This window comes from Arachis ipaensis, chromosome B2 (assembly GCF_059453495.1).
Source record: "Arachis ipaensis isolate K30076 ecotype BB chromosome B2, ASM5945349v1, whole genome shotgun sequence".
Classification (NCBI taxonomy): domain Eukaryota; kingdom Viridiplantae; phylum Streptophyta; class Magnoliopsida; order Fabales; family Fabaceae; genus Arachis; species Arachis ipaensis.
This window is the reverse complement of record NC_142437.1, coordinates 115,985,990-116,005,128: the sequence shown is the minus strand read 5'-3', so window position 1 is coordinate 116,005,128 and position 19,139 is coordinate 115,985,990. Positions and strand designations below refer to the sequence as shown.

The window sequence follows — 19,139 nt, the reverse complement described above, 5'->3', positions numbered from 1 at the left end:
ATATTTTTAGGATTTTTATAACGTACTGATGTAATCATACAGATGCAAGGATATTGTGACAGATGGGAATACAACTGCACTCAAGGAGACAATTTTTTTTGTCATACATCACACTCACACGTATATCACACACACTAACCTAGCAAACACTAGGACTCGAACCTGGTGTGGCTTCATTTGAGGAAAATACGTTTAGTGTTTGGGCAATTGGGCTTTTGTTTTTGTTTTTGGGAAATAGCTAGTTGGCTTCGTTATATTATTTTTTTTATGTCAATATTGGTGGGCTCATTTATATCCCTCCTCTTCCTATATAGATTTGGCTCTTTTATTGGGCCAAACATGATTAATCATAACATCTTGCTTATAGGTTATAAACATAATTTGTAATTGTATTTTAAGTAGTTAGCAACTGAATAAACTGCATTATTAGAATAACAAAGATAATGTTAATAATTAAATTATATATTATATAATTTTACTTTTTATTTAAAAAATAGAATAAGTAATTATCTTGTATAAATAATTAAATTATTAAACTTAAAAACAAGTAACAATCCTTAAATTAAAAAGAATATTATTATTGTCAAATCAATTTTCGATTAAAATTTAAAATCAAAGAAATGTGTGTTAGTGAAAGAACGAACCGTTAAGAAGAATCTTTGTTTATGATTAAGTTATTGTGTATAACGGTGAAGAAAAACACGATTTATATAACCAATGGAATGATTGTAAAACCTTAAAGTAGCAAAAGATGAATACTTATAGAAAAGAATCCAAAAGAGAAAGAAAGCAATTGAAACTAATGTTTGAGTGATTAAAATTCAAAATCAAAGAAATGTGTGTTAGTGAAAGAATGAACCGTGAAGAACAAACCTTGTGTATGATTATGTGATTGTGTATAACAGTGAAGAAGAACATGGTTTATATAACCAATGGAATAATTGTAAAACCTTAAACTAGCAAAAGATGAATACTTGTAGAAAAGTATCGGCTCTGATACCACTTGTTGGCCCCCTGTGGAGAGCTCTCAACCACCGGGGACATCTCGGAGATGAATCAAGCAAGAGAACATAAGATAAGAAGACACCACATCCAACTCAAAACCTTAAGGTAGTAAGTTAATGGATCTCCCATCCTATAAACTCATGATAAAAAGCTGTGTATGATTAAGTAAATGTGTATAACGGTAAAGAAGAACACGGTTTATGTAACTAATAGAATGGTTGTAAAACCTAAAAGTAGAAAAAGATGAATACTTGTAGGAAAGAATACAAAAGAGAAAGAAAGCCATTAAAATCAAAGTTTGAGTGATTAAAATTCAAAATCAAAGAAATGTGTGTTAGTGAAAGAACGAGCCGTTAAGAAGAAGCTTTGTGTATGACTAAGTGAATGTGTTTAAAGGTGAAGAAGAACATGGTTAATATAACCAATGGAATGATTGTAAAACCTTAAAGTAGCAAAAGATGAATACTTGTAGGAAAGTATCGGCTCTGATACCACTTGCTGGACCACCTGTGGAGAGCTCTCGACCACCGGAAAGATTTTGGAGAGGAATCAAGCGAGAGAACATAAGATGGGAAGACACTACATCCAACTCAAAAACTTAAGGTAGTAAGTTAATGAATCTATCATCTTATAAAGTCCTTATACTTCCTTGCTTTCTTTGATGTGGGTCTAATTTCATGCACTCCTCACACTTGCACCATTAACACAAGAGAAAGAACGCCATTAAAATCAAAGTTTGAGTGATTAAATTTCAAAATTAAAAAAATGTGTGTTAGTGAAAGAACGAACCGTGAAGAAGTAGCTATGTGTATGATTAAGTGATTGTGTATAACGGTGAAGAAGAACATGAAATATATAACCAATGGAATGATTTTAAAAGCTTAAAGTAGCAAAAGATGAATACTTGTAGGAAAGTATCGGCTCTGATAGCACTTGTTGGATTTTAAAAGCTTAAAGTAGCAAAAGATGAATACTTGTAGGAAAGTATCGGCTCTGATACCACTTGTTGGTCCACCTAAGGAGAGCTCTCGACCACTGGGAACATTTCAGGGAGGAATCAAGCGAGAAAACAAAAGATGAGAAGACATCACCATCTACCTCAAAATCTTAAGGTAGAAAGTTAATGGATCTCTCATCTTATAAACTCCTTACTCTTCTTTGCATTCTTTGATATGGGTCTAACTTCATGCACTTCTCACACTTGCAACATTAACAGAAAAGGGAAAGAAAGCCATTAAAATCAAAGTTTGGGTGATTAAAATTCACAATAAAAGAAATGTGTATTAGTGAAAGAACGAATCGTGAAGAAAAAGCTTTGTGTATGATCGAGTGACTGTGTATAACGGCGAAGAAGAACACGGTTTATATAACCAATGGAATGGTTGTAAAACCTAAAAGTAGAAAATGATGAATTCTTGTAGGAAAGAATCCAAAAGAGAAAGAAAGCCATTAAAACTAAAGTTTGAGTGATTAAATTCAAAATCAAAGAAATGTGTGTTAGTAAAAGAACCAACCGTTAAGAAGAAGCTTTGTATATGATGAAGTGAATGTGTATAACGGTAAAGAAGAACACGGTTTATATAACCAATGGAATGATTGTAAAACCTAAAAGTAGCAAAAGATGAATACTTGTAGGAAAGTATCAGCTCTGATACCAATTATTTGGCTACCTGTGGAGAGTTCCCGACCACCGGAGAGATTTCGGGGAGGAATCAAGTGAGAGAACATAAGATGAGATGACACCACATCCAATTCAAATCCTTAAAGTACTAAGAACACGGTTTATATAACCAATAGAATGATTGTAAAGCCTAAAAGTAGCAAAAGATAAATACTTGTAGGAAAGTATCAGCTCTGATACCACTTGTTGGTCCACCTGTGGAGAGTTCTCGACCACCGAGGAGATTTCGGGGAGAAATCAAGCGAGAGAGCATAAGATGAGAAGGTACCACATCCAGCTCAGAACCTTAAGGTAGTAAGTTAATGGATCTCTCATCTTACAAAGTGTTAGAAGCAGCTTACCATTAAGATAATTATGGGACAAATCAAGATAAGAAAGCTTCGTGAGAGTACCAATTTCTTTGGGAATACTATCCGTAAGCCCCATTCCATAAAGATTGAGGAAAGCCCCATCCCATAAAGATTGAGGTAGACCAAATTGGGAAATGCACTGAGATTCAAGTTCCGTAGCTGCAGCAATTTAGACTTATTATAAAGATTTTTAAAGAATACGGATCCGTCAATCTTTATAACACTTCCAGCATCATCACAGCTGATGTCGGTCCAATGGCAATGATATAAAATACTATGCTTACCGCACCAACCTCTTTGTATTAAAGCATGTCTTTCTGAATTATTGAAGGAAGACGAAACATTTGGTGGGAAAATAACATAAGAGGCTGCGGTGGAAAACAAAAGCGCCACCATAGTAACAAGTAAAGCAAAGTTATAATTGGCGAGAGTCAACAGTGTCATTGTTTGAATGAGAAATGTGTGCTAGTGAAAAAAACAAACTGGGAAGAAAAAGCTGTGTATGATACTATGATTGAATGTTTATAACGGTGAAGAAGGATATAGTTTAAATAATCAATAGAAAGATTGTAAAACTTAAAAATAGTAAAAGATGCATACTTACACGACATAATCCAAAAGAGAAAGAAAGCCATTAAAATCAAGTTGAGTATTCAAAATCAAAGAGATGGAACAGAGTTTATAACGTGAAGAAGAACATGAAATATATAACCAATGGAATGATTTTAAAAGCTTAAAGTAGCAAAAGATGAATACTTGTAGGAAAGTATCGGCTCTGATACCACTTGTTGGTCCACCTAAGGAGAGCTCTCGACCACTGGGAACATTTCGGGGAGGAATCAAGCGAGAGAACATAAGATGAGAAGACATCACATACACCTCAAAACCTTAAGGTAGTAAGTTAATGGATCTCTCATCTTATAAACTCCTTACTCTTTCTTGCATTCTTTGATGTGGGTCTAACTTCATGCACTTCTCACACTTGCAACATTAACAGAAAAGAGAAAGAAAGCCTTTAAAATCAAAGTTTGGGTGATTAAAATTCATAATAAAAGAAATGTGTTTTAGTGAAAGAACGAATCGTGAAGAAAAAGCTTTGTGTATGATTGAGTAAATGTGTATAACGGCAAAGAAGAACACGGTTTATATAACCAATGGAATGGTTTTAAAACCTAAAAGTAGAAAATGATGAATACTTGTAGGAAATAATCCAAAAGAGAAAGAAAGCCATTAAAACTAAAGTTTGAGTGATTAAATTCAAAATCAAAGAAATGTGTGTTAGTAAAATAACAAACCGTTAAGAAAAAGCTTTGTATATGATTAAGTGAATGTGTAAAACGGTGAAGAAGAACACGGTTTATATAACCAATGGAATGATTGTAAAACCTAAAAGTAGCAAAAGATGAATACTTGTAGGAAAGTATCAGCTCTGATACCAATTATTTGGCTACCTGTGGAGAGTTTCCGACCACCAGAGAGATTTTGGGAAGGAATCAAGTGAGAGAACATAGGATGAGATGACACCACATCCAACTCAAAAATTTAAAGTAGTAAGAACACGGTTTATATAACCAATAGAATGATTGTAAAGCCTAAAAGTAGCAAAAGATAAATACTTGTAGGAAAGTATCAGCTCTGATACCACTTGTTGGTCCACCTGTGGAGAGCTCTCGACCACCGAGGAGATTTCGGGGAGAAATCAAGCAAGAGAACATAAGATGAGAAGGTACCACATCCAGCTCAGAACCTTAAAGTAGTAAGTTAATGGATCTCTCATCTTACAAAGTGTTAGAAGCAGCTTACCATTAAGATAATTATGGGACAAATCAAGATAAGAAAGCTTCGTGAGAGTACCAATTTCTTTGGGAATACTATCCGTAAGCCCCATTCCATAAAGATTGAGGTAAGCCCCATCCCATAAAGATTGAGGTAGACCAAATTGGGAAAGGCACTGAGATTCAAGTTCTGTAGCTGCAGCAATTTAGACTTATTATAAGGATTATTAAACAATACGGATCCGTCAATCTTTATAACACTTCCAGCATCATCACAACTGATGTCGGTCCAATGGCAATGATATAAAATACTATGCTTACTCCACCATCCACTTTGTATTAAAACATGTCTTTCTGAATTATTGAAGGAAGATGAAATATTTTGTGGGAAAATAACATAAGAGGCTGCGGTGGAAAACAAAAGCACCACCATAGTAATAAGCAAAGCAAAGTTATAATTGGCGAGAGTCAACAGTGTCATTGTTTGAATGAGAAATGTGTGCTAGTGAAAAAAACAAACTGGGAAGAAAACGCTGTGTATGATACTATGATTGAATGTTTATAACGGTGAAGAAGAATATGGTTTAAATAATCAATAGAATGATTGTAAAACTTAAAAATAGTAAAAGATGCATACTTACACGACATATAATCCAAAAGAGAAAGAAAGCCATTAAAATCAAGTTGAGTATTCAAAATCAAAGAGATGGAACAGAGTTTATAACGTGAAGAAGAACATGAAATATATAACCAATGGAATGATTTTAAAAGTTTAAAGTAGCAAAAGATGAATACTTGTAGGAAAGTATCGGCTCTGATACCACTTGTTGAGCGACCTAAGGAGAGCTCTCGACCACTGGGAACATTTCGGGGAGGAATCAAGCGAGAGAACATAAGATGAGAAGACATCACATACACCTCAAAACCTTAAGGTAGTAAGTTAATGGATCTCTCATCTTATAAACTCCTTACTCTTTCTTGCATTCTTTGATGTGGGTCTAACTTCATGCACTTCTCACACTTGCAACATTAACAGAAAAGAGAAAGAAAGCCTTTAAAATCAAAGTTTGGGTGATTAAAATTCATAATAAAAGAAATGTGTTTTAGTGAAAGAACGAATCGTGAAGAAAAAGCTTTGTGTATGATTGAGTAAATGTGTATAACGGCAAAGAAGAACACGGTTTATATAACCAATGGAATGGTTTTAAAACCTAAAAGTAGAAAATGATGAATACTTGTAGGAAATAATCCAAAAGAGAAAGAAAGCCATTAAAACTAAAGTTTGAGTGATTAAATTCAAAATCAAAGAAATGTGTGTTAGTAAAATAACAAACCGTTAAGAAAAAGCTTTGTATATGATTAAGTGAATGTGTAAAACGGTGAAGAAGAACATGGTTTATATAACCAATGGAATGATTGTAAAACCTAAAAGTGGCAAAAGATGAATACTTGTAGGAAAGTATCAGCTCTGATACCAATTATTTGGCCACCTGTGGAGAGTTTCCGACCACCGGAGAGATTTCGGGGAGGAATCAAGTGAGAGAACATAGGATGAGATGACACCACATCCAACTCAAAACCTTAAAGTAGTAAGAACACGGTTTATATAACCAATAGAATGATTGTAAAGCCTAAAAGTAGCAAAAGATAAATACTTGTAGGAAAGTATCAGCTCTGATATCACTTGTTGGTCCACCTGTGGAGAGCTCTCGACCACCGAGGAGATTTCGAGGAGAAATCAAGCGAGAGAACATAAGATGAGAAGGTACCACATCCAGCTCAGAACCTTAAAGTAGTAAGTTAATGGATCTCTCATCTTACGAAGTGTTAGAAGCTGCTTACCATTAAGTTAATTATGGGAAAAATCAAGATAAGAAAGCTTCGTGAGAGTAGCAATTTCTTTGGGAATACTATCCGTAAGCCCCATTCCATAAAGATTGAGGTAAGCCCCATCCCAAAAAGATTGAGGTAGACCAAATTGGGAAAGGCACTGAGATTCAAGTTCTGTAGCTGCAGCAATTTAGACTTATTATAAGGATTATTAAACAATACGGATCCGTCAATCTTTATAACACTTCCAGCATCATCACACCTGATGTCGGTCCAATGGCAATGATATAAAATACTATGCTTACTCCACCAACCACTTTGTATTAAAACATGTCTTTCTGAATTATTGAAGGAAGATGAAACATTTGGTGGGAAAATAACATAAGAGCCTGCGGTGGAAAACAAAAGCGCCACCATAGTAACAAGCAAAGTAAAGTTATAATTGGCGAGAGTCAACAGTGTCATTGTTTGAATGAGAAATGTGTGCTATTAAAAAAAATAAACTGGGAAAAAAAAGATGTGTATGATACTATGATTGAATGTATATAATGGTGAAGAAGGATATGGTTTAAATAATCAATAGAATGATTGTAAAACTTAAAAATAGTAAAAGATGCATACTTACACGACATAATCCAAAAGAGAAAGAAAGCCATTAAAATCAAGTTGAGTATTCAAAATCAAAGAGATGGAACATAGTTTATAACGTGAAGAAGAACATGAAATATAACCAATGGAATGATTTTAAAAGCTTAAATTAGCAAAAGATGAATACTGTAGGAAAGTATCGGCTCTGATACCACTTGCTGGATTTTAAAAGCTTAAAGTAGCAAAAGATGAATACTTGTAAGAAAGTATCGGCTCTGATACCACAGGTTGAGCCATCTAAGGAGAGCTTTCGACCACTGGAAACATTTCGGGGAGGAATCAAGCGAGAGAACATAAGATGAAAATACATCACATAGACCTCAAAACCTTAAGATAGTAAGTTAATGGATCTCTCATCTTATAAATTCCTTACTCTTCCTTGCATTCTTTGATGTGGGTCTAACTTCATGCACTTCTCACACTTGCAACATTAACAGAAAAGAGAAAGAAAGCCATTAAAATCAAAGTTTGGGTGATTAAAATTCATAATAAAAGAAATGTGTTTTAGTGAAAGAATGAATCGTGAAGAAAAAGCTTTGTGTATGATTGAGTAAATGTGTATAACGGCGAAGAAGAACACGGTTTATATAACCAATGGAATGGTTGTAAAACCTAAAAGTAGAAAATGATGAATACTTGTAAGAAAGAATCCAAAAGAGAAAGAAAGCCATTAAAACTAAAGTTTGAGTGATTAAAATTCAAAATCAAAGAAATGTGTGTTAGTAAAAGAACAAATCGTCAAGAAGAAGCTTTGTATATGATTAAGTGAATGTGTATAACGGTGAAGAAGAACACAGTTTATATAACCAATGGAATGATTGTAAAACCTAAAAGTAGTAAAAGATGAATACTTGTAGGAAAGTATCAGCTCTGATACCAATTATTTGGCCACCTGTGGAGAGTTTCCGACCACCGGAGAGATTTCGGGAAGGAATCAAGTGAGAGAACATAGGATGAGATGACACCACATCCAACTCAAATCCTTAAAGTAGTAAGAACACGGTTTATATAACCAATAGAATGATTGTAAAGCCTAAAAGTAGCAAAAGATAAATACTTGTAGGAAAGTATCAGCTCTGATACCACTTGTTGGTCCACCTGTGGAGAGTTCTCGACCACCGAGGAGATTTCGGGGAGAAATCAAGTGAGAGAACATAAGATGAGAAGGTACCACATCCAGCTTAGAACCTTAAGGTAGTAAGTTAATGGATCTCTCATCTTACAAGGTATTAGAAGTAGCTTACCATTAAGATAATTCTGGGACAAATCAAGATAAGAAAGCTTCGTGAGAGTACCAATTTATTTGGAAATACTATCCGTAAGCCCCATTCCATAAAGATTGAGGTAAGCCCCATCCCATAAAGATTGAGGTAGACCAAATTGGGAAAGGCACTGAGATTCAAGTTCTGTAGTTGCAGCAATTTAGACTTATTATAAGGATTATTAAACAATACGGATCCGTCAATCTTTATAACACTTCCAGCATCATCATAGCTGATGTCGGTCCAAAGGCAATGATATAAAATACTATACTTACTCCACCAACCACTTTGTATTAAAGCATGTCTTTCTGAATTATTGAAGGAAGACGAAACATTTGGTGGGAAAATAACATAAGAGGCTGCGGTGGAAAACAAAAGCGCCACCATAATAACAAGCAAAGCAAAGTTATAATTGGCGAGAGTCAACATTGTCATTGTTTGAATGAGAAATGTGTGCTAGTGAAAAAAACAAACTGGGAAGAAAAAGCTGTGTATGATATTATGATTGAATGTTTATAACGGTGAAGAAGGATATGGTTTAAATAATCAATAGAATGATTGTAAAACTTAAAAATAGTAAAAGATGCATACTTAAACGACATAATTCAAAAGAGAGAGAAAGCCATTAAAATCAAGTTGAGTATTCAAAATCAAAGAGATGGAACATAGTTTATAACGTGAAGAAGAACATGAAATATATAACCAATGGAATGATTTTAAAAGCTTAAAGTAGCAAAAGATGAATACTTGTAGGAAAGTATCGGCTCTGATACCACTTGCTGGATTTTAAAAGCTTAAAGTAGCAAAAGATGAAAAATTGTAGGAAAGTATCGGCTCTGATACCACTTGTTGAGCCACCTAAGGAGAGCTCTCGACCACTGGGAACATTTCGGGGAGGAATCAAGCGAGAGAACATAAGATGAGAAGACATCATATACACCTCAAAACCTTAAGGTAGTAAGTTAATGGATCTCTCATCTTATAAACTCCTTACTCCTTCTTGCATTCTTTGATATGGGTCTACTTTCATGCACTTCTCACACTTGCAATATAAACAGAAAAGGGAAAGAAAGCCATTAAAATCAAAGTTTGGGTGATTAAAATTCATAATAAAAGAAATGTGTTTTAGTGAAAGAACGAATCGTGAAGAAAAAGCTTTGTGTATGATTGAGTGACTGTGTATAACGGCGAAGAAGAACACAGTTTATATAACCAATGGAATGGTTGTAAAACCTAAAAGTAGAAAATGATGAATACTTGTAGGAAAGAATCCAAAAGAGAAAGAAAGCCATTAAAACTAAAGTTTGAGTGATTAAAATTCAAAATCAAAGAAATGTGTGTTAGTAAAAGAACAAAACGTTAAGAAGAAGCTTTGTATATGATTAAGTGAATGTGTATAACGGTGAAGAAGAACACAGTTTATATAACCAATGGAATGATTGTAAAACCTAAAAGTAGCAAAAGATGAATACTTGTAGGAAAGTATCAGCTCTGATACCAATTATTTGGCCACCTGTGGAGAGTTCCCGACCACCGGAGAGATTTCAGGATGGAATCAAGTGAGAGAACATAGGATGAGATGACACCACATCCAACTCAAATCCTTAAAGTAGTACGAACACGGTTTATATAACCAATAGAATGATTGTAAAGCCTAAAAGTAGCAAAAGATAAATACTTGTAGGAAAGTATCAGCTCTGATACCACTTGTTGGTCCACCTGTGGAGAGTTCTCGACCACCGAGGAGATTTCGGGGAGAAATCAAGCGAGAGAACATAAGATGAGAAGGTACCACATCCAGCTTAGAACCTTAAGGTAGTAAGTTAATGGATCTCTCATCTTACAAAGTGTTAGAAGCAGCTTACCATTAAGATAATTCTGGGACAAATCAAGATAAGAAAGCTTCGTGAGAGTACCAACTTATTTGGGAATACTATCCGTAAGCCCCATTCCATAAAGATTGAGGTAAGCCCCATCCCATAAAGATTGAGGTAGACCAAATTGGGAAATGCACTGAGATTCAAGTTCTGTAGCTGCAGCAATTTAGACTTATTATAAGGATTATTAAACAATACGGATCCGTCAATCTTTATAACACTTCCAGCATCATCATAGCTGATGTCGGTCCAATGACAATGATATAAAATACTATACTTACTCCACCAACCACTTTGTATTAAAGCATGTCTTTCTGAATTATTGAAGGAAGACGAAACATTTGGTGGGAAAATAACATAAGAGGCTGCGGTGGAAAACAAAAGCTTCACCATAGTAACAAGCAAAGCAAAGTTATAATTGGCGAGAGTCAACATTGTCATTGTTTGAATGAGAAATGTGTGCTAGTGAAAAAAACAAACTGGGAAGAAAAAGCTGTGTATGATACTATGAATGAATGTTTATAACGGTGAAGAAGGATATGGTTTAAATAATCAATAGAATGATTGTAAAACTTAAAAATATTATAAGATGCATACTTACACGACATAATCCAAAAGAGAAAGAAAGCCATTAAAATCAAGTTGAGTATTCAAAATCAAAGAGATGGAACATAGTTTATAACGTGAAGAAGAACATGAAATATATAACCAATGGAATGATTTTAAAAGCTTAAAGTAGCAAAAGATGAATACTTGTAGGAAAGTATCGGCTCTGATACCACTTGCTGGATTTTAAAAGCTTAAAGTAGCAAAAGATGAATACTTGTAGGAAAGTATCAGCTCTGATACCACTTGTTGAGCCACCTAAGGAGAGCTCTCGACCACTGGGAACATTTCGGGGAGGAATCAAGCGAGAGAACATAAGATGAGAAGACATCATATACACCTCAAAACCTTAAGGTAGTAAGTTAATGGATCTCTCATCTTATAAACTCCTAACTCTTCCTTGCATTCTTTGATGTGGGTCTAACTTCATGCACTTCTCACACTTGCAACATTAACAGAAAAGAGAAAGAAAGCCATTAAAATCAAAGTTTGGGTGATTAAAATTCATAATAAAAGAAATGTGTTTTAGTGAAAGAACGAATCGTGAAGAAAAAGCTTTGTGTATGATTGAGTAAATGTGTATAACGGCAAAGAAGAACACGGTTTATATAACCAATGGAATGGTTTTAAAACCTAAAAGTAGAAAATGATGAATACTTGTAGGAAAGAATCCAAAAGAGAAAGAAAGCCATTAAAACTAAAGTTTGAGTGATTAAAATTCAAAATCAAAGAAATGTGTGTTAGTAAAAGAACAAAACGTTAAGAAGAAGCTTTGTATATGATTAAGTGAATGTGTATAACGGTGAAGAAGAACACGGTTTATATAACCAATGGAATGATTGTAAAACCAAAAAGTTGCAAAAGATGAATACTTGTAGGAAAGTATCACCTCTGATACCAATTATTTGGCCACCTGTGGATAGTTCCCGACCACCGGAGAGATTTTGGGAAGGAATCAAGTGAGAGAACATAGGATGAGATGACACCACATCCAACTCAAATCCTTAAAGTAGTAAGAACATGGTTTATATAACCAATAGAATGATTGTAAAGCCTAAAAGTAGCAAAAGATAAATACTTGTAGGAAAGTATCAGCTCTGATACCACTTGTTGGTCCACCTGTGGAGAGTTCTAGACCACCGAAGAGATTTCGCGGAGAAATCAAGCGAGAGAACATAAGATGAGAAGGTACCACATCCAGCTTAGAACCTTAAGGTAGTAAGTTAATGGATCTCTCATCTTACAAAGTGTTAGAAGCAGCTTACCATTAAGATAATTATGGGACAAATCAAGATAAGAAAGCTTCGTGAGAGTACCAATTTCTTTGGAAATACTATCCGTAAGCCCCATTCCATAAAGATTGAGGTAAGCCCCATCCCATAAAGATTGAGGTAGACCAAATTGGGAAAGGCACTGAGATTCAAGTTCTGTAGCTGCAGTAATTTAGACTTATTATAAGGATTATTAAACAATACGGATCCGTCAATCTTTATAACATTTCCAGCATCATCACAGCTGATGTCGGTCCAATGGCAATGATATAAAATACTATGCTTACTCCACCAACCACTTTGTATTAAAGCATGTCTTTCTAAATTATTGAAGGAAGACGAAACATTTGGTGGGAAAATAACATAAGAGGCTGTGGTGGAAAACAAAAGCGCCACCATAGTAACAAGCAAAGCAAAGTTATAATTGGCGAGAGTCAACAGTGTCATTGTTTGAATGAGAAATGTGTGCTAGTGAAAAAAACAAACTCGGAAGAAAAAGCTGTGTATGATACTATGATTGAATGTTTATAACGGTGAAGAAGGATATGGTTTAAATAATCAATAGAATGGTTGTAAAACTTAAAAATAGTAAAAGATGCATTCTTACACGACATAATCCAAAAGAGAAAGAAAGCCATTAAAATCAAGTTGAGTATTCAAAATCAAAGAGATGGAACATAGTTTATAACGTGAAGAAGAACATGAAATATATAACCAATGGAATGATTTTAAAAGCTTAAAGTAGCAAAAGATGAATACTTGTAGGAAAGTATCGGCTCTGATACCACTTGCTGGATTTTAAAAGCTTAAAGTAGCAAAAGATGAATACTTGTAGGAAAGTATCGGCTCTGATACCACTTGTTGGGCCACCTAAGGAGAGCTCTCGACCACTGGGAACATTTCGGAGAGGAATCATGCGAGAGAACATAAGATGAGAAGACATCACATACACCTCAAAACCTTAAGGTAGTAAGTTAATGGATCTCTCATCTTATAAACTCCTTACTCTTCCTTGCATTCTTTGATGTGGGTCTAACTTCATGCACTTCTCACACTTGCAACATTAACAGAAAAGGGAAAGAAAGCCATTAAAATCGAAGTTTGGGTGATTAAAATTCATAATAAAAGAAATGTGTATTAGTGAAAGAACAAATCGTGAAGAAAAAGCTTTGTGTATGATTGAGTGACTATGTATAACGGCGAAGAAGAACACGGTTTATATAACCAATGGAATGGTTGTAAAACCTAAAAGTAGAAAATGATGAATACTTGTAGGAAAGAATCCAAAAGAGAAAGAAAGCCATTAAAACTAAAGTTTGAGTGATTAAAATTCAAAATCAAAGAAATGTGTGTTAGTAAAAGAACAAACCATTAAGAAGAAGCTTTGTATATGATTAAGTGAATGTGTATAACGGTGAAGAAGAACACGGTTTATATAACCAATGGAATGATTGTAAAACCTAAAAGTAGCAAAAGATGAATACTTGTAGGAAAGTATCAGCTCTGATACCAATTATTTGGCCACCTGTGGAGAGTTCTCGACCACCGGAGAGATTTCGGGAAGGAATCAAGTGAGAGAACATAGGATGAGATGACACCACATCCAACTCAAATCCTTAAAGTAGTAAGAACACGGTTTATATAACCAATAGAATGATTGTAAAGCCTAAAAGTAGCAAAAGATAAATACTTGTAGGAAAGTATCAGCTCTGATACCACTTGTTGGTCCACCTGTGGAGAGTTCTCGACCACCGAGGAGATTTCGGGGAGAAATCAAGCGAGAGAACATAAGATGAGAAGGTACCACATCCAGCTTAGAACCTTAAGGTAGTAAGTTAATGGATCTCTCATCTTACAAAGTGTTAGAAGCAGCTTACCATTAAGATAATTATGGGACAAATCAAGATAAGAAAGCTTCGTGAGAGTACCAATTTCTTTGGGAATACTATCCGTAAGCCCCATTCCATAAAGATTGAGGTAAGCCCCATCCCATAAAGATTGAGGTAGACCAAATTGGGAAAGGCACTGAGATTCAAGTTCTGTAGCTGCAGTAATTTAGACTTATTATAAGGATTATTAAACAATACGGATCCGTCAATCTTTATAACACTTCCAACATCATCACAGCTGATGTCGGTCCAATGGCAATGATATAAAATACTATGCTTACTCCACCAACCACTTTGTATTAAAGCATGTCTTTCTGAATTATTGAAGGAAGACGAAACATTTGGTGGGAAAATAACATAAGAGGCTGTGGTGGAAAACAAAAACGCCACCATAGTAACAAGCAAAGCAAAGTTATAATTGGCGAGAGTCAACAGTGTCATTGTTTGAATGAGAAATGTGTGCTAGTGAAAAAAAGAAACTGGTAAGAAAAAACTGTGTATGATACTATGATTGAATGTTTATAACGGTGAAAAAGGATATGGTTTAAATAATCAATAGAATGATTGTAAAACTTAAAAATAGTAAAAGATGCATACTTACACGACATAATCCAAAAGAGAAAGAAAGCCATTAAAATCAAGTTGAGTATTCAAAATCAAAGAGATGGAACATAGTTTATAACGTGAAGAAGAACATGAAATATATAACCAATGGAATGATTTTAAAAGCTTAAAGTAGCAAAAGATGAATACTTGTAGCAAAGTATCGGCTCTGATACCACTTGCTGGATTTTAAAAGCTTAAAGTAGCAAAAGATGAATACTTGTAAGAAAGTATCGGCTCTGATACCACTTGTTGGGCCACCTAAGGAGAGCTCTCGACCACTGGGAACATTTCGGGGAGGAATCATGCGAGAGAACATAAGATGAGAAGACATCACATACACCTCAAAACCTTAAGGTAGTAAGTTAATGGATCTCTCATCTTATAAACTCCTTACTCTTCCTTGCATTCTTTGATGTGGGTCTAACTTCATGCACTTCTCACACTTGCAACATTAACAGAAAAGGGAAAGAAAGCCATTAAAATCAAAGTTTGGGTGATTAAAATTCATAATAAAATAAATGTGTATTAGTGAAAGAACAAATCGTGAAGAAAAAGCTTTCTGTATGATTGAGTGACTATGTATAACGGTGAAGAAGAACACGGTTTATATAACCAATGGAATGGTTGTAAAACCTAAAAGTAGAAAATGATGAATACTTGTAGGAAAGAATCCAAAAGAGAAAGAAAGCCATTAAAACTAAAGTTTGAGTGATTAAAATTCAAAATTAAAGAAATGTGTGTTAGTAAAAGAACAAACCGTTAAGAAGAAGCTTTGTATATGATTAAGTGAATGTGTATAACGGTGAAGAAGAACACAGTTTATATAACCAATGGAATGATTGTAAAACCTAAAAGTAGCAAAAGATGAATACTTGTAGGAAAGTATCAGCTCTGATACCAATTATTTGGCCACCTGTGGAGAGTTCCTGACCACCGGAGAGATTTCGGGGAGGAATCAAGTGAGAGAACATAGGATGAGATGACACCACATCCAACTCAAAACCTTAAAGTAGTAAGAACACGGTTTATATAACCAATAGAATGATTGTAAAGCCTAAAAGTAGCAAAAGATAAATACTTGTAGGAAAGTATCAGCTCTGATACCCCTTGTTGGTCCACCTGTGGAGAGCTCTCGACCACCGAGGAGATTTCGGGGAGAAATCAAACGAGAGAACATAAGATGAGAAGGTACCACATCCAGCTCAGAACCTTAAGGTAGTAAGTTAATGGATCTCTCATCTTACAAAGTGTTAGAAGCAGCTTACCATTAAGATAATTATGGGACAAATCAAGATAAGAAAGCTTCATGAGAGTACCAATTTCTTTGGGAATACTATCCGTAAGCCCCATTCCATAAAGATTGAGGTAAGCCCCATCCCATAAAGATTGAGGTAGAGCAAATTGGGAAAGGCACTGAGATTCAAGTTCTGTAGCTGCAGCAATTTAGACTTATTATAAGGATTATTAAATAATACGGATCCGTCAATCTTCATCATCACAGCTGATGTCGGTCCAATGGCAATGATATAAAATACTATACTTACTCCACCAACCACTTTGTATTAAAGCATATCTTTCTGAATTATTGAAGGAAGACGAAACATTTGGTAGAAAAATAACATAAGAGGCTGTGGTGGAAAACAAAAGCGCCACCATAGTAACAAGCAAAGCAAAGTTATAATTGGCGAGAGTCAGCAGTGTCATTGTTTGAATGAGAAATGTGTGCTAGTGAAAAAAAATAAACTGGGAAGAAAAAGCTGTATATGATACTATGATTGAATGTTTATAACGGTGAAGAAGGATATGGTTTAAATAATCAATAGAATGATTGTAAAACTTAAAAATAGTAAAAGATGCATACTTACACGACATAATCCAAAAGAGAAAGAAAGCCATTAAAATCAAGTTGAGTATTCAAAATCAAAGAGATGGAACAGAGTTTATAACGTAAAGAAGAACACGGTTTACCAATGGAATGATTGTAAAATTGAAAGTTGCAAAAGATGAATACATATACGAAAGAATCCAAAAGAAGAAGAAAGCCATTAAAATCAAGTTGAGTATTCAAAATCAAAGAAATGGAACAGAGTTTTCGTTTTCAAAGGTATATTAAAGATACTAAGGAGAAGTTACGTTAAGTGAAGTGAAGAGTTAAATAACTACTAAAATGAGAAAAAAGAAGACGAAGACTTGCCTTTGATTATTTTCCCTTTTTTTCAGATTCGATCCGTCCGAAGCTAGCTTTCATCGATGACTGAGTTTCTGGCACTCTTCTTCTCTTACTCTTTCTTCATTGACTAGAGAAATTGAAACACAGCTATTACTTTCTTTTATTTTTAATTAATTATTTTATGAATTTATTTGTGCTTTATGTTAGTTTCGTGTTGATATATGTTTTTAGGATTTTTATAACATACTGATGTAATCATACAGATGCAAGGATATTGTGACAGATGGGAATACAGTTGCACTCAAGGAGACAATTTTTTTTTGTCATACATCACACTCACACGTATATCACACACACTAACCTAGCAAACACTAGGACTCGAACCTGGTGTGGCTTCATTTAAGGCAAATACGTTTAGTGTTTGGGCAATTGGGCTTTTGTTTTTGTTTTTGGAAAATAGCTAGTTGACTTCATTATATTATTTTTTTATGTCAATATTGATGGGCTCATTTATATCCCTCCTCCTCCTATATAGATTTGGCTCTTTTATTAGGATAAACATGATTAATCATAACATCTTGCTTATAAGTTATAAACATAATTTGTAATTGCATTTTAAGTAGTTAGCAACTAAATAAACTGCATGATTAGAATAACAAAGATAATGTTAATAATTAAATTATATATTATATAATTTTATTTTTTATTTAAAAAATAGAATAAATAATTATCATGTATAAATAATTAAATTATTAAACTTAAAAACAAGTAACAATTCTTAAATTGAAAAGAATATTATTATTGTCAAATCAATTTTTGATTAAATAAATTTCTACAACTATAAATATTTAAAATTTTTTTTGTCACTTTTTAAAACCCTTCCCTCAAGGACGCTCCTCCAACTCTATGATGAATTATTTTTTGTGTCCGCTCTCAGAAAATTAGTGAACCTTTAGTATCTGCATCTATACACCTTTTAATCAGTGAATTGGGCTTATGGAGAAGTCTCCAGCCTTCTTTTGTGAGCATTACAAGGTTGAAGACTTTTAAGTCTTTGAAGTTTAATCCTCCATAATTTAGGTCTATAAGTAATATGTAAGTTTATCCAGTAAAATTCTTTATTATTTATCTTTTATGATATTTTATTTAATATTAATATTATTTTCTAAAGTGAATAATAATTAATTATATAGATAATTATTCTCTAAAATGAATAATAATTAATTATGAACATAATTATTTTCCAAAATAAATAATAGTTAATCATATAAATAATTATTTTTCGAAATAAATAATAAGCAATTATATAAATAATTTTTTAAGGGAACGTATGGTAAGTGAGAATCTCTTAAAAAGAATTATGTATCACAATTGATTATTGCACTATTAAAAATACAATCTCTAGTTCTCTACTAAATGAAAGTAAGGATATATCTCATCCTTTCTCAAATAATACCTAAATATCCGTAGAATACACAACAAAAATACGAATTTATGTGAGATTAAAAAATCACGACAGAAAATTTATATTAAAATAAGTCAAAATTTAATTAAAAATATATTATTACTTTATTTGTTTGTTTTTATTTTATTTTAACTACTACTCTTAACAAAGTTACTAATATTGCTAAGTATCATGTAATCTATCATGTATTCATCTCGCTCTTGCTTGTGTTGGATTCATATCAATAATATGATCGAAAGGTGGCTCGAAATTATCCATGCCACCAGCTATCTTGGGGATTATGTTTAACGAAAAGTTTGTCCCTTTTGTGGCACAATCTATATTCATGTTTTTTATCTTGGTGCAAATTAGTTTTGTTCTCAATAAAAGTTTGACTAGACATCGTCCTCTAAGTATTTCTAGAACTACTGTCATAGATCAGGTTTAATCTACACTCAGGGTTGTGTAGTGCAGACGGTGATATACCATGATCACAAGTGAAATATATTCTCAAAAGGTTTGACATAAAGAAATCAATGTACAGTGATAAAAACTTATTATGCAAAGCTTGACAAGTTTATGCATGTGACCAACAAATGTGAACTCTTTCACAGTTTTATTTCTAAAAGAAAATATAAAATAAAATGCTTCAATTCAGTTTCATGAATATTAATAAGTATTAAAAATAAACCAACCCTTCTTCAAGATGAATATGTATGCGCCCA

At 33.7% G+C, this 19,139-nt stretch overlaps 1 pseudogene; it reads right to left on the bottom strand.

Moving 5' to 3' along the window:
* The window catches only part of LOC148575317 (MDIS1-interacting receptor like kinase 2-like), a 52,617-nt pseudogene extending 43,631 nt beyond the window's left edge, over nucleotides 1-8,986 (bottom strand).
* Between the last annotated feature and the right edge of the window lie 10,153 nt (nucleotides 8,987-19,139).